Source organism: Amblyraja radiata, chromosome 11 (assembly GCF_010909765.2).
Source record: "Amblyraja radiata isolate CabotCenter1 chromosome 11, sAmbRad1.1.pri, whole genome shotgun sequence".
In the NCBI taxonomy this organism is placed as follows: Eukaryota; Metazoa; Chordata; class Chondrichthyes; order Rajiformes; family Rajidae; genus Amblyraja; species Amblyraja radiata.
Window position 1 is genome coordinate 8877908 of NC_045966.1, and position 16077 is coordinate 8893984.

Below are 16077 nucleotides of genomic sequence, written 5' to 3' on the forward strand. Positions count from 1 at the left end.
TTGCTAGTTTTCCGTGACCACTTGGGATTTGTCTGGGTGCTTTGGTTTCTTCCCACATCGCAAAGATGTGCAGCTTTATAGGTTACCGGTAATTGGTCTCTGTAAAATTGCCCCCAAGGTGCAGGGAGTGGATGGGAAAGTGGGATAACATAAAACTTGTGTAAACGGGTGATCGATGGTCTGCGTGGGCCGAAGGGCCTGTTTCCATGCTGGATCTCTAAACCAAACTGAGTATCACATGTGTATATTTTAATGAATATTATTTTACATGTGATGACAAATTTCAAATTTAATTTTGTTTTTTAGAACTTAAAACAATGGCACTAAATATTTTTTTGCTCGTAAATGCAATTTTGTTTCCCAGTGCTGATCGGCTGTGATTAAAATTTTACCACAAAATGTTAATTAAAATAAGGATTGGATTCTACTTCAAAATGTGAATTGTGCCTACGGACCATTAGTGAATACAAAAATAAATATGGGAATGTTATCACAACTGCAAGGTTGGTACTTATCAGGAAAGAATGTATAGGCTATTTTTTTCATCCTTGGAAACCTGAGAATGATCTAACAGGCACCTTTTAAAGTCATTAATGCTTTTGATAGAGACGGGGATTGTTCACATGAATGGAAAAGAGCATAATTAGAGTTAATCAAAATGTTAGTCACCAAGAAATCAAATTGAAACTGACCTCAAGGGTTAATTTTTCTCTGAACGTTGACCCAACATGCACGTTTCAGAGTTTAAATATTGAAAACTATCTCGGTGCACTTCATTGTATTTTCGGAAAGAATCACATTATTGATTAGTTTGTCGGCATTTTTGATCTTGTAATGTGATGCTGCAAATATTTATGGTATGACCTATGATTACATCACAATGAATAAGAATGTGACATCTCCCTATCTATGAAGTACAATATTCATTCTTCTAAAATAAATGGTATGTGGTTCTTTAATCGTTTGATTTATGTGTAAATAAAGTAGTATTATTTTTATTTCTCAAAAACTGCAGCTTTAAGAGAGAAGACAAGAACAAATGATATTGTATTTTATTACATACTGCAGAATGATAAATTATTTTTGCATGAAAGTAAAACTACTCTCACTGTGTATATATGGATTGTAGTCTTCCAATATCAAAAATGTTTCAAATTCAAATAAAACAAATTATCAGTTGAAAAATACTTCAGTTGATTAACTAGAACATAGAACAGTACAGCACAGGAATGGTCCCTTCGGCTCAATGTTTGGGCCGAGCGCAATGCCTAATTGAACTGATCTCATCTGCCTGCAAGTGATCCATATCCCTCCATTTTCGGCAAACCATGTGCCTATCTAAAAGCTTCTTAAACATCACAATCGTACCTGCCTCCACCATCACTCCAGGAAATGCGTTCCAGGCTCCCACCACCCTCTGTATATGCATATATAATTTATTTTTTCAATCTTGCCCCATTATATTTTCCCCCTCTTAGTTTATAGCTATGCCCTCTGGTGTTGGAGATTTCCACCCTGGGGATAAAGGTTCTGACTGTCTATCCTATCTACGCCTCTCATTTTAAATACTATATGTTAAACAAGATTTTAAAAATCAGGAAAAAATTATTCTATAGCTATCTGTGACAGGAATACATAATATTATCTAAATTATCAGTAACCTAATCAAATTCTCGTTGCAGGAATATTTACATAATTTTAACGTAATATATATAGAAATGCAAGATAATTAAATACAAGCTTGTAATGGACAATTGTGGGCAACTATCTGTGACAATGCATTTTAATGTCCTCAAGAAATTATACAATGTATTTTTAGGGAAATTTTGATTTTTGTCCATTTTTTACAAGTCAAGGTATACAACAAGTTTCTCTTCTGGATTACTGAATTTGAATTTAAGTCAATTTACTTTTTATTTTGTTAAGTTTATCTTGACTAGGCTTATTTTGGTTCATGTCAGGATAGCTTTAGTTATTTCCATAAGGTCCCTGGTTGGGAACTCCTAATCAGCTGGGAAAGGCAATTTAATAATGTTGAAATTTTCTTGGTAGATAAGCAATTACTTTCTACTTTCAAGGTCTAAAATTTAAAAAAAAAGAAAATGGTTATTTCATTCTAGTATATTAATAACAAAAATGTATTTGTGATTTGTTATTGTATACATAATATATCTGGACTATTGTATAGTTTGTAAACAGATTAAGCATTGCAGAATATTACATTTTTCAAGAAATAGAGAGAGATGTTACTCGAGTTTTATGATGAGCAACTGAGTATTTGAAATTTATTAGATAATTCTGGGTTTTTTTTACACATCTGTTGTTTTTGTACCTTACTAATGTAATGGACTCTAATCATTTCCTCCATAATATTACTTATTTTAGTAGAAAATGTAGCTAATCTAAATATTGGAATATAACGGGTACAAGGTCAAGACTTTGCAGCCCCCTCTGTAGCAGGCTCTGCTGTTTAATAAAGTCACGCAAGATGTGCCCTTTACCCTTAATCCTATTTACCTACACATCCCCATAATACAGTACCAAAATCTATTCAAAAAGAGACACACAGAGCTGGAGTAACTCAGTGGGTTGGCCAGCATCGCTGGAGAATATGGATAGGTTACGTTTTGGGTCAGGACCCTGCTTCAGACGAAATTTATTGCCTCAGTCTTCCACATAAATCAGCAGCCACGGCTCTCTGGAGTTAAACATTCCCAAGAAAATACTTCCTCTCGCTCTTAAATAGTTGACACCATAGCATGAGACCATGACTAGTTCTACACACCTTTGCCAGGGGCAACATTTCCTTAGCGCCGATCAAACCTTGGGAACTTAGAGCTGGAGTAAGATGCTGGAAAAACAAAAAATTAAATACTCCATTAGGGGCGCCGCATTGATGGTAGCCTCTGCCTACAGTCTGTCTGTGTTTCCATCTTTTATAAATTTTTAGTCTGTTTTAAAAGTGTGTTTTGGATGTTCTTTAGTTTTTCTATGTGGAGGAGGGGGGGAAACCGTTTCCGTCACTTCCTGGCGAGGATGCGACTATTCTCCAAGTCGCGTCCCCGCCCCCCATCTCAAGGCCTACCAACCGGTTTGGTGCGGCCAAAGCTTCAGCGGCGGCGGCGCAGAGCGGGCGATGCCTATCTGGATCGCCGTTTGAAGCTCCGGAGTGCTGGGCCTGCTGCTTCGACATCGCGGAGTCCTGGGACCTTTTGCCGAGGGCCGCCAGAGTGAGTCTCCGCCTGTGGACTTCGGGAGCCGCGGTAGGAAATGGCCGATTCGGATGTCCAAGCTGTTGAGGTGGTTCTCCCGTTCCGCCGCCAGAGTTCTATGATCCCGGCGAGAGGGCCTGAACATCGGCGACTGCGAGGGGTCCGGGAGTCCCCTGACCACGGGTGAACAACAGAGGACAACAGAGGAGGATGACTGAACTTTGGAGCCTTCCCTCACAGTGGAAAACTTTGATTCCGCTGTATGAGGATGTCTGTGTTAAAGTCTATCGTGTCTGTGCTCTTTATTATTCATATGGCTGTATGGTGACCACACATTTCACTGTACCAATTGGTACATGTGACAAATAAATGTATCTTGTATCTGGAATTACTCAGCAAGCGAACCTGATTTGACCTTTCAGGTGGCTAACTTTTCATCAGAATTGGAATACATTGGAAATAAAACAAGCTTGAATTGCAGGATGAAGGAGATTGGACAGAGTGAATAGAAACCCACAAGAACCCATTTGGAAATAGAGACCGACGGAGTGGATGTAATGCTAAGGCTCTATAGGGTGCTGGTAAGGCTGCATTTGGAATATTGTGTGCTATTTATGGCGTCACATGTGGTTAAAGTGCATTGTCAGATTTTAATAAAGGCCATTTTTACACATTTTGGTTTCACCATGTAGAAATTACAGCAGTGTTTCTACATAGTCCCCCCCAATTCAGGGCACCCTAATGTTTGGGACACAGCAATGTCATGTAAATGAAAGTAGTCATGTTTAATATTTTGTTGCATATCCTCTGCATGCAATGACTGCTTGAAGTCTGCGATTCATGGACATCACAAGTTGCTGGGTGTCTTATCTGGTAATGGCCTCTATTGCAACCATCTTTAGCTTATGCTTGTTTTGGGGGCTAGTCCCTTTCAGTTTTCTCTTCAGCATATAAAAGCCATGCTCAATAAGGTTCAGATCGGGTGATTAACTTGGCGACATAAGAATTTACAATTTTTTAGCTTTGAAAAACTTATTTGTTGCTTTAGCAGTATGTTTGGGATCATTGTCTTGCTGTAGAATGAACTGCCGGCCAATGAGGTTTGAGGCATTTGTTTGAACTTGAGCCGATAGGATGTGTCTCTACACTTCAGAATTCATTATGCTACTACCATCAGCAGCTGTATCATCAATGAAGATAAGTGAGCCAGTACCTTCAGCAGCCATAAAACCCAGGCCATAAAACCCCCACCTCCGTGTTTCACAGATGAGTTGGTATGCTTTGGATCCTGGGCAGTTTCTTCTCTCCTTCATACTTTGCACTTGCCATCACTCTGATATAAATTAATCTTTGTCTCATCTGTCAACAAGACCTTTTTCCAGAACGGTAGTTGCTCTTTTAAGTACTTCTTGGCAAACTGTAACCTGGCCATCCTAATTTTGCAGCTAACCAGTGGTTTGCATCTTGCAGTGTAGCCTCTGTATTTCTGTTCATGAAGTCTTCTGCGGGCAGTAGCTATTGACAAATTCACACCTGACTCCTGAAGAATGTTTCTGATCTGTCGGACAGGTGTTTGGGGATTTTTCTTTATTATAGAGAGAATTCGTCTACCATCAGCTGTGGAATTCTTCCTTGGCCTGCCAGTCCCTTTGTGATTAGTAAACTCACCAGTGCTCTCTTTCCTCTTAATGATGTTCCAAACAGTTGATTTTGGTAAGCTTCAGGTTTGGCTGATGTCTCTAACAGTTTTATTCTTGTTTCTCAGTCTCATAATGCCTTCTGTCTTTTATTGGCACAACTTTGGTCCTCATGTTGATAAACAGCAATAAAAGTTTTAAGGTGATGGAAAGACTAGGTACTGAGAGCTCGCTTATACCTGCATTAAGAAGGCAATTAAACACACCTGAGCACTTGCAAACACGTGTGAAGCCACTTGTCCCAAACATTATGGTGCCCTGAAATGGGGGAACAATGTATAAACACAGCTGTAATTTCTACATGGTGAAACCAAAATATATAAGCATACCCTTTAATAAATTCTGACAATGTGCACTTTAATCATATGTGATTTTTTTTATATTACAAATTTCAAATTGTGCAGTACCGAGACAAATAAATAAATGATGGGTCTTTGTCCCAAACGTTATAGAGGGCATTGTATTAATGGAGGAAGTGTAAGTAGGTGATTAAATCAAAAATAAGATTCGTAGCATTTTTTTCATTGAGGTCTCATTCTTCCAAAGAGTATGTCGTTCAATGAAAAAGTAATCTCATTTTACACCACAATCCATTAGACTGTTGCCAAGGAGGGAGCGCCTGGGGCGAGGGTAAAGCGCCGGGGGGGGGGGGGGGGGGGGTACGGAGAGCATCGGGGAGGGGGCAAGGAGGGAGCGCCGGGGGAATGAGGAATCGCCCAGGGGCGAGGGTGGAGCACGGGAGGGGGGGGCGAGAAGGGGCGTCTGGGGCAAGGAAGAAGCGCCCAGGGGCGAGGATGAAGCGCCGGAAGGGGGGGGGGGGAGGGAGTGTCTGGGGCAAGGAAGAAGCAAAGATCCTTGGGAAGAAGCGTCGGGGGGCGAGGAGGGAGTGTCTGGGGCGAGGATGGTGTGTCTGGGGCGAGGATGGTGTGTCTGGGGCGAGAAGGGAGTTTCTGGGGCGAGGAGGGGGCGTCTGGGGCGAGGATGGTGTGTCAGGGGCGAGGATGGTGCGTCTGGGGCGAGGATGGTGTGTCTGGGGCGAGGATGGAGCGTCTGGGGCGAGGAGGGGGCGTCTGGGGCGAGGATGGTGTGTCTGGGGCGAGGATGGAGCGTCTGGGGCGAGGAGGGGGCGTCTGGGGCGAGGAGGGGGCGTCTGGGGCGAGGAGGGAGCGTCTGGGGAGAGGATGGTGCGTCTGGGGCGAGGATGGTGCGTCTGGGGCGAGGAGGAAGCGTCTGGGGCTAGGAGGGAGCGTCTGGGGCGAGGAGGGGGCGTCTGGGGCGAGGAGGGGGCGTCTGGGGCGAGGATGGAGCGTCTGGGGCGAGGATGGAGCGTCTGGGGCGAGGAGGGGCGTCTGGGGCGAGGATGGTGCGTCTGGGGCGAGGATGGGGAGTCTGGGGCGAGGATGGAGCGTCTGGGGCGAGGATGGAGCGTCTGGGGCGAGGAGGGGGCGTCTGGGGCGAGGATGGTGTGTCTGGGGCGAGGAGGGGGCGTCTGGGGCTAGGAGGGAGCGTCTGGGGCGAGGAGGGAGCGTCTGGGGCGAGGAGGGAGCGTCTGGGGCGAGGATGGAGCGTCTGGGGCGAGGAGGGGCGTCTGGGGCGAGGATGGAGCGTCTGGGGCGAGGAGGGGGCGTCTGGGGCGAGGAGGGAGCGTCTGGGGCGAGGATGGTGTGTCTGGGGCGAGGAGGGGGCGTCTGGGGCTAGGAGGGAGCGTCTGGGGCGAGGAGGGAGCGTCTGGGGCGAGGAGGGAGCGTCTGGGGCGAGGAGGGGCGTCTGGGGCGAGGATGGAGCGTCTGGGGCGAGGAGGGGGCGTCTGGGGCGAGGAGGGGCGTCTGGGGCGAGGATGGTGTGTCTGGGGCGAGGAGGGGGCGTCTGGGGCGAGGAGGGAGCGTCTGGGGCGAGGAGGGAGCGTCTGGGGCGAGGAGGGGCGTCTGGGGCGAGGATGGAGCGTCTGGGGCGAGGAGGGAGCGTCTGGGGCGAGGATGGAGCGTCTGGGGCGAGGATGGAGCGTCTGGGGCGAGGAGGGGCGTCTGGGGCGAGGATGGTGTGTCTGGGGCGAGGAGGGGGCGTCTGGGGCTAGGAGGGAGCGTCTGGGGCGAGGAGGGAGCGTCTGGGGCGAGGAGGGAGCGTCTGGGGCGAGGATGGAGCGTCTGGGGCGAGGATGGAGCGTCTGGGGCGAGGAGGGAGCGTCTGGGGCGAGGAGGGAGCGTCTGGGGCGAGGAGGGGGCGTCTGGGGCGAGGAGGGAGCGTCTGGGGCGAGGAGGGGCGTCTGGGGCGAGGAGGGGGCGTCTGGGGCGAGGAGGGAGCGTCTGGGGCGAGGAGGGAGCGTCTGGGGCGAGGATGGTGCGTCTGGGGCGAGGAGGGAGCGTCTGGGGCGAGGATGGAGCGTCTGGGGCGAGGATGGAGCGTCTGGGGCGAGGATGGAGCGTCTGGGGCGAGGATGGAGCGTCTGGGGCGAGGAGGGGGCGTCTGGGACGAGGAGGGAGCGTCTGGGGCGAGGAGGGAGCGTCTGGGGCGAGGAGGAAGCGTCTCACCTCAAGTTTCCCGCCAACAGCGCGCTCGATGACAGTTGGCGGGAAGGGGCTGCGCGCGGGCGCGTGCACGCGAGACGAGACGAGACGAGACGAGGCGGGTGCTCGAGACGCCGGGCGGGGCCGGGCCGAGCCGAGCCGAGCGGCACCATGTCAGCGCGGTCACCGCCACAAGCCCTCACCGCGGGCCCTCGACGACGCCTCAGTCCGTCAAAGCGGTACAAGTTGCGCGAAGGCGAAGGTGGGCGGGCGTCGAGATAAATGTCCGTGTTTAATTAATGTGCAGTGGAAATGGTTGGGCAAATCCAGTCCGTCTGAAGAAGGGTCTCGTCCCAAAACAACCCCCGTTCCTTTCTCTCCAGCGATGCTGCCTGACCCGCTGATTTACTCCAGCACTTTGTGTCTGTCTCCAGTCTGTCCATTGGAACCGGGGCTGCAGACTCTTTACTCCTCTGCACAATTTGGAGGGAGTCTGATAAAGACACAAAGTGCTTGAGTAACTCAGTGGTCAGGTAGCATCTATGGAGAACATGGTTTTTTGCAGCATCTATGGAAACCCAGCATCTGCGCTTGTGTCTACATTAAATGAATTCTGCTGCAGTGGCTGAAGAAATCCCCTCTCTTGTCCAGAAAAGGCGGTGTGGGGTCTTTTTTGAATGGTTTCCAGTGGCTTGAATGGTTTTATTTGGGATTGAGTGAATCCCAACTAGAGATAATGTGTGTAGGAAAGGGTGTGTAGAACTAGAGCTAAACCTGGACAACACAGGATTAACTTCAAAACTAAAGGGTAAAAGTTGTGCAATGTTCTACCATGAAGTGTAGTTGAAACAAATATATGTTGTTATCAAGGGAAGCTAAATAGGCATTAGAGGGAAAAGATTATTCTTGCATGCTTAGATGAAGAAGGGTGTAAGATCATCTTGAGCCTCAAAAAAACAGGAATGAGGAATTAAGTTTACTTTAGAGTTACAGTGTGGAAACAGTCCCTTCGGTCCACCGAGTCCGTGCTGATCAACGACCACCCACACACTAGTTCTATCCTACACACTAGGGACAATTTACAGAAGCCAATTAACCTAAAAAAACATGCACTTCTTTGGGCTGTGGGTGACAACCAGAGCACCAGAGGAAACCCACGCAGTCACAGGGGCGTACAAACTCTGTATAGACAGTACACATGGTCAGGATCGACCCTGTGTCTGGCGCTGTGAGGCAGCAACTCTACCGCTGCACCACTGTGCTGCTGTCTACGCTGAATTAGATTGTGATTGCAATATTTAACTTGCCCCGTATAATTCTTTGCACTGTTAAGTTTGCTTTTCAAAGAAACTTAAAATGTATCAATAAAACTGAGAAATAGTAAATGACAGTGCAGAAAAATGAGGGCTACTTGAATCATTTTGAAAAGTAAAATACAATTATGAATATAGTCACATTTATCCATGGTTTAAGTTTGGGAAAGATTATGATACAAAAACAGCAAACAAACTAAGCATAGTGCCAAACATTTTTATAACTAATTCATCATCGTATAATATATTTATATTATACGATATATTTAACTAGGTTGTCGCCGGGGTGTCGCCTGTATGGTCGTGAGTAGTCTCTCCTCAGTAGCCCAAAGAATCTGGTGGCCGCTAGATTTTGAAATGTTCAAAACTTTTCTGCGACAATTGGCTTGACTCCAATGAGCGCAGCTTGACTTCTCCTGACGTAGGTGCTGTAGTAGGTTGTCACCGGTGCTGACTTCGGTGAATTCCATTAGCGACTACCTACATCAACCGGCGACAGGTACCGGCGACTGAATTGTCTTACCTTGTCGTAGCTTGACGTGGGTGGTCATAGGTGTGGACGTCCTAATGCAGGGGTTGGCAACCTACGGCCCACGGGCCGGATCCAGCCCGTAACCCGAAATCATACGGCCCGCAGGAGTGTTTTTTTTTCAATTAGTTGTCACAATCTGGGAACTGCAGCCTTTCCCAGGGCACGCAGGAGACCTGGGTGCTACAGCCAGACCTGGGACAACCGCGCCGACCTGAGCACTACAGCCAATCCCGGGGCACGCAGGCGACCTGGGAACTGCAGCCAGTCCCAGGGACGCGAGCTGATCTGGGAACTGCAGCCAATCCTGGGACACGCAGGCGACCTGGGAACTGCAGCCAGTCCCGGGGCACACAGGCAACCTGGGAACTGCAGCCAGTCCCAGGGGCGCGAGCTGATCTGGGAATTGCAGCTAGTCCAGGGGACGCGAGGAATCTGGGAAAAGCAGAAAGTTATTATCTATGGTGATAGTTGTGGCCCGCCATCTGCTCACAGACATTGGTCCTGGCCCCTATGAGAACAAGGTTGTCGACCCCTGTCCTACTGGGTCGCCGGTTGGTCAGTAGCTGGACGTCGACTAGGTGGTAGGTTGTCGTAGACATTGTCGTAGGCGGGTCTAGTCGCCAGTTTTTCGGCGACCTGCTACAATTATGACAGTTGCCGAAAAAATCCCCTAAGTGGGACAGGCCCATCACACACTTTAGAATTGTATATGTTTCTATAAGATCCCCTCTCATACTGCTAAATTCCAGTTACTACAAGCCCTGTAGACCCATTATTTCATCACATGTCAGTTGGTGGAGGGATGTTATTCTGACTGGTCTATGACCTGTGGTGTTCCGCTGGGATCTGAGTTGGTAATCTGGTCGTTTGTGAAGTATAAAAATGGCATGGATGGAATTGTGGATAGTAGGTTTTCAGATGCCACAAAAATTGGTGGCGTTGCCAACAGAGGGTGGATGTCAAAGGATATTGTGGTATATAGATCAGTTGCATATATGGGTGGAGAAATGGCAGAAGGCACTTTGTGGTCAAATGTAAAGGAAAGGTACACAGTTAATGGCAGAACCCTCAACAGCGGTATCTTGGGGTCCAAATGCATAACAATACAAACATAATGGTGAAGAAGGTGTAAGATATGCTTGCCTCTGTTGGAGAATTGAGTATACGATCCAGGAAGACATGTTGCAACTTTATAAAACCTACATTAGGCTACATTTTGCCTCTTGTGTGCAGTTCTGGTCATCCATTACAGGAAGGATGTGGAAGGTTTGGAGAGGGTGCAGAGAAGGTTTACCTGGATGCTACTAGATTTGTAGATATCAACCATAAGGAGAGGTTGGACAAAATTGGATTGTTTTCTTTGGAGCGTCAGAGGCTGAGGGGGTGACCTAGTAAAGATTTATAAAGTTACCAGACCAAGTGGGACCCGTTGGGTCCCGTTCCCTCACCGCGCGGTGGGGGGGGGGGCAGGGGGCGACCTGTGGCGCCACACATACACCAACCACCCCACACACACACACACAGGGGGGGAGTGAGATGAAAGGGAGGGGGATAGAGAGAGGGGGGGAAGAGGGGAGGGGGTGGGGGAGAGCGGGAGGGGGAGGGTGGAGAGGGGAGGAGAAGGGGGGGAAGAGGAGGAGGGGAGCCGAGCGGGCTGCAGGTGGGCGGGCGGATCGCAACCAAACTACTGCATATCGGGGGGTGGGGGGGTGACGTAACTCGCAGCGCCTAGAAAACAGTGCGCAGCAGGCTCTGCGTGGAAAACAGTGCACACATGCTGCGCAAGCTGACCCATTGTGATGTCATCAGCTCGTTTATTTTCTAACTTATTTGAAATTTTTGACCATTTTCATAATAACAAGAAATAAAGCTCGAAATTTTCAGATAAGGCGATTTTTGACTTTGCAGCCTAAATCTCTCGGAATATGTAAAAATTTCACTGTTAGTGCGTTGTGTTTTCGAGATGTGAAAAGCACACGAACATCACACAAATACATACACATCCAAGATCAGAGTTTTATAAGTATAGAGATGAGAGGCACAGATGGGGTGGACAGTCAGAATTTTTTTCGAAGTGTAAGTGACAATAAGAATACCAAAAGCTTGAAATCATCAAGGACTCTGCTTGTGTCCAATCTCATTTGGTTTCATTCCCTGTTCGCATCACATCAACCGGAATGCATCAAATTTCAAGAAACAGATTGTTGATGTTAGAAGGGGAAGGCCGAGGATCCTCAAACCTTTCTTCTTCAATGGGTTGGTGGCAAAGAGAGCCAACATCTTAAAGTTATTGGGCGTGCATATTTCTGAAGATTTGTCCTGGACCGAGTGCATTGATGCAATCAACGCTTCTACTACCTTGGAAGGCTGAGGAAATTCGGTATATGGTGATACTCTATTGAGGTTCAACACGTGTACCAGAGAGAGCATATTGACTGGTTGCACCATGGCCTGGTTAGGCAACTCGAATTTAGGAATATCAGAGATTATAAAAAAGTGAGCATTGCCCAGTCCATCACGGGTACTGACCTCTCCCCATTGAAGAAGGGTCTCGACCCGAAACGTCACCCATTCCTTCTCCAGAGATGATGCCTGTCCCACTGAGACACTCCAGCTTTTTGTGTCTATCCACCCATTGAATGATCTATAAGAGGTGTTGTCTCAAAAAGGCAGCCAGGATCATCAAGGACCCACAACACTCTGGTCACGCTCTCATTTCACTCCAGCCATCAGGAAAAAGGTATAGGAGTCTAAAAGCGAATATCCAGGTTCAGGAATATCTTCTTCCCAACAACCATCAGGCTATTGAACGCTATGAATTCCAACTAAACTCTGAACTGCCTGGGTTGCACTAGGGACATTATGCTTTGTTTTGTTTTTGCACTGTTGGGTATTTTATTTATTGAACTTTTTTGTGTGTTTATTATATTGAGTACTGTGTTTATAAACCTGTTGTGTTGCTGCAGGCAAGAATTTCATGGTTCCATTCTGGTGCATATGACAATAAAACCCTCAAGTTCAAGTTCAAGTGAGTTTATTGTCATGTGTCCCTGTATAGGACAATGAAATTCTTGCTTTGCTTAAGCACACAGAAAATAGTAGGCATTTACTACAAAACATAAATGTGTCCATATACCATGATATAAATATATACACACATGAATAAATAAACTGATAGTGCAAATAACAGAAAGTGGTTGGTAATAATCAGAGTTTTGTCCGAGCCAGGTTTAATAGCCTGATGGCTGAGGGGAAGTAACTATTCCTGAACCTGGTTGTTGCAGTCTTCAGGCTCCTGTACCTTTTACCTGAAGGTAGCAGGGAGATGAGTGTGTGGCCAGGATGGTGTGGGTCTTTGATGATACTGCCAGCCTTTTTGAGGCAGCGACTGCGATAAATCCCCTCGATGGAAGGAAGGTCAGAGCCGATGATGGACTGGGCAGTGTTTACTACTTTTTGTAGTCCTTTTCTTTCCAGGGCGCTCAAATTGCCGAACCAAGCCACGATGCAACCGGTCAGCATGCTCTCGACTGTGCACCTGTAGAAGTTAGAGAGAGTCTTCCTTGACAATCCGACTCTCCGTAATCTTCTCAGGAAGTAGAGGCGCTGATGTGCTTTTTTGATGATTGCATTAGTGTTCTCGGACCAGGAAAGATCTTCAGAGATGTGCACGCCCAGGAATTTGAAGCTCTTGACCCTTTCAACCATCGACCCGTTGATATAAATGGGGCTGTGGGTCCCCCTCCTACTCCTTCCAAAGTCCACAATCAGTTCCTTGGTTTTGCTGGTGTTGAGGGCCAGGTTATTGCGCTGGCACCATATGGACAGTTGCTCGATCTCTCTTCTGTACTCTGACTCATCCCCATCAGTGATACGCCCCACAATAGTGGTGTCGTCAGCGAACTTGATGATGGAGTTCGCACTGTGGTTCACTACGCAGTCATGGGTATAGAGTGAGTACAGCAGGGGGCTGAGCACGCAGCCTTGAGGTGCTCCCTTGAGGTGCTCCTCTTGACTCTTGATTAATAATTCTTAACTATGCCCTGACTCTGACTTTTGGATTGGTGGTTGTCCCTTCAGCTGACTAACATGAATTTAGAAGAAGATGAAGTGGCAGATTTTTCATATCTTTCAGGTAATTAGCACCCTAGCCACTAATTGGAGGACAATGGATAAGGGGAATATCTTCGGTACGCATGCAAGCTGCCTCAGAGACCTTCAGAGCTTCTCCATTCCTGGCACCTTGTTGCTTCGCACTTCCAGCTACTAAGCCCGTCACTTGTGACATAATTTCAGATAACCACTTCTCGGCCTTTTCTTGAAACCATTGAATATCTTCTTCGTGTATTCATCCCACTGGGTATGTCTTCTGCGTTCTTCTTCAGACAGCACTGAACATAGCAGTACATTCTGTTTCTTGCCAACCTCCTGGTAGAGGTTCCATAGTTGGCTCATATTAGATTTCACCTTGATCACGTTCTGTTCTGATTTCACCTTGATCACGTTCATGTTATAGAATTGTTCCAAATTTTCTGTAATGCTTATTTTTGATAGTTTTTAAACAGTCCTCCAGAGGTCTTAGTTTTTTTGGCATTGCTTCTGCATTTCTATCTTAGGCTGATCATCCAATTTGTGGTGTTGGGATGCGTTCCCATAAAAGGTTCAAAATTGGTGCAGGTTATCCTCCACATTCATTTTTGCTCAGAGTTGAGCAGTTAAATTTTGCAGTTTCCCATTTCCATTATTTAATGTCTGTCAAGAAATACGACATAAAGATTTCCAAATAAGTGAGATACTGAAGTGCAGGAATTTATAGAGCTTCACACCAATTGCCAACTTTGCAGAGTGAATACAGTGCTTGTGTACATATTTGAACTGTTTCGTTGAAATCTTTAATGATGGAGTGGCACAGTTGCTCAGCGGTAGGGTTGCTGCTTTACAGCACCAAAGATCCTAGTTTGATCCTGACTACAGGTGTCTGTACGGAGTTTGTACGCTCTCCCTGTGACCGCATGGATTTTCTCCGGGTGCCCTGGTTTCCTCCCACACTCCAAAGACGTACAGGTTTGTAGGTTGTGTTCAAGAAGGAACTGCAGATGCTGGAAGATCGAAGGTACACAAAATTGCTGGAGAAACTCAGCGGGTGCAGCAGCATCTATGGAGCGAAGGAAATAGGCGACGTTTCGGGCCGAAACGTCGCCTATTTCCTTCGCTCCATAGATGCTGCTGCACCCGCTGAGTTTCTCCAGCAATTTTGTGTACCTCAGGTTTGTAGGTTAATTGGTTTCAGTAAATTGTAAATTGTCCCTCGTGTATAGAATAACGCTAGTGATCTGGGTGATTGCTGGTCGGTGTGGATGGTGGGCCGTCAGACCTTTTTCTTCGCTGTATCTTTAAAGTCTAAAGACTAATTTTATTTCGTCATGTGCAGAGATCACATTGTTTCATGGTCAAACTGGAAAGGCTCTAAACAGAAAAAAATATGTTTCTCCCCAGCTCACGATGGCAGAAAGAAAAGTAATGGTACTGACGTACAGTGCCCTCCATAATGTTTGGGACAAAGACCCATTATTTATTTATTTGCCTCTGTACTCCACAATTTGAGATTTGTAATAGAAAAAATCACATGTGGTTAAAGTGCACCTTGTCAGATTTTATTAAAGGCCATTTTTATACATTTTGGTTTCACCGTAGAAATTACAGCTGTGTTTATACATAGTTCCGACCAGGTCACCATAATGTTTGGGACACATCGTTTCGCAGGTGTTTGTAATTGCTCAGGTATGTTTAAATGCCTCCTTAATGCAGGTATAAGAGAGCACCTAGTCTTTCCTCCAGTCTTTCCATCACCTTGGGAAACTTTTATTGCTGTTTCTCAACATGAGGACCAAAGTTGTGCTAATGAAAGTGAAAAAAGCCATTAGGAGACTGAGAAACAAGAATAAAACTGTTAGAGACATCAGCCAACCCTTAGGTTTATCAAAATCAACTGTTTTGAACACCATTAAGAAGAAAGAGAGCACTGGTGAGCTTACTAATCGCAAAGGGACAGGCAGGCCAACAAAGAACTCCACAGCTGATGACAGAAGAATTCTCTCTATAATAAAGAAACATTTCCAATCACCTGTCTGACAGATCAGAAACATTCTTCGGGAGTCAGGTGTGGATTTGTCAATGACTACTGTCTGCAGAAGACTTCATGAACAGGCTACACTGCAAGATGCAAACCACTGGTTAGCTGCAAAAATAGGATGGCCAGGTTACAGTTTGCCAAAAGTACTTAAAAATGCAACCACAGTTCTGGAAAAAGGACTTGTGGACAGATGAGACGAAGATTAACATATCAGAGTGAAGGCAAGAGCAAAGTATGAAGGAGAGAAGGAACTGCCCAAGATCCAAAGCATACCACCTCGCCTGTGAAACACGGTGGTGGGGGTTTTATGGCCTGGGCATGTATAGCTGCTGAATGTACTGGCTCACTTATCTTAATTGATGATACAACTGCTGATGGTAGTAGCATAATGAATTCTGAAGCGTATAGATACCTTATCTGTTCAAGTTCAAACAAATGCCTCAAAACTCATTGGCCGGCAGTTCATTCTACAGCAAGACAATGTTCCTAAACATACTGCTAAAGCAACAAAGGAGTTTTTCAAAGCTAAAAAATGGTCAATTCTTGAGTGGCTAAGTCAATCACCCGAGCTGAAGGGGACTAGCCCCCAAAACAAGCATAAACTAAAGATGGCTACAATACAGGCCAGGCAGAGCATCACCAGAGACGACACCCAGCAACTGGTGATGTCCATGAATCGTAGACTT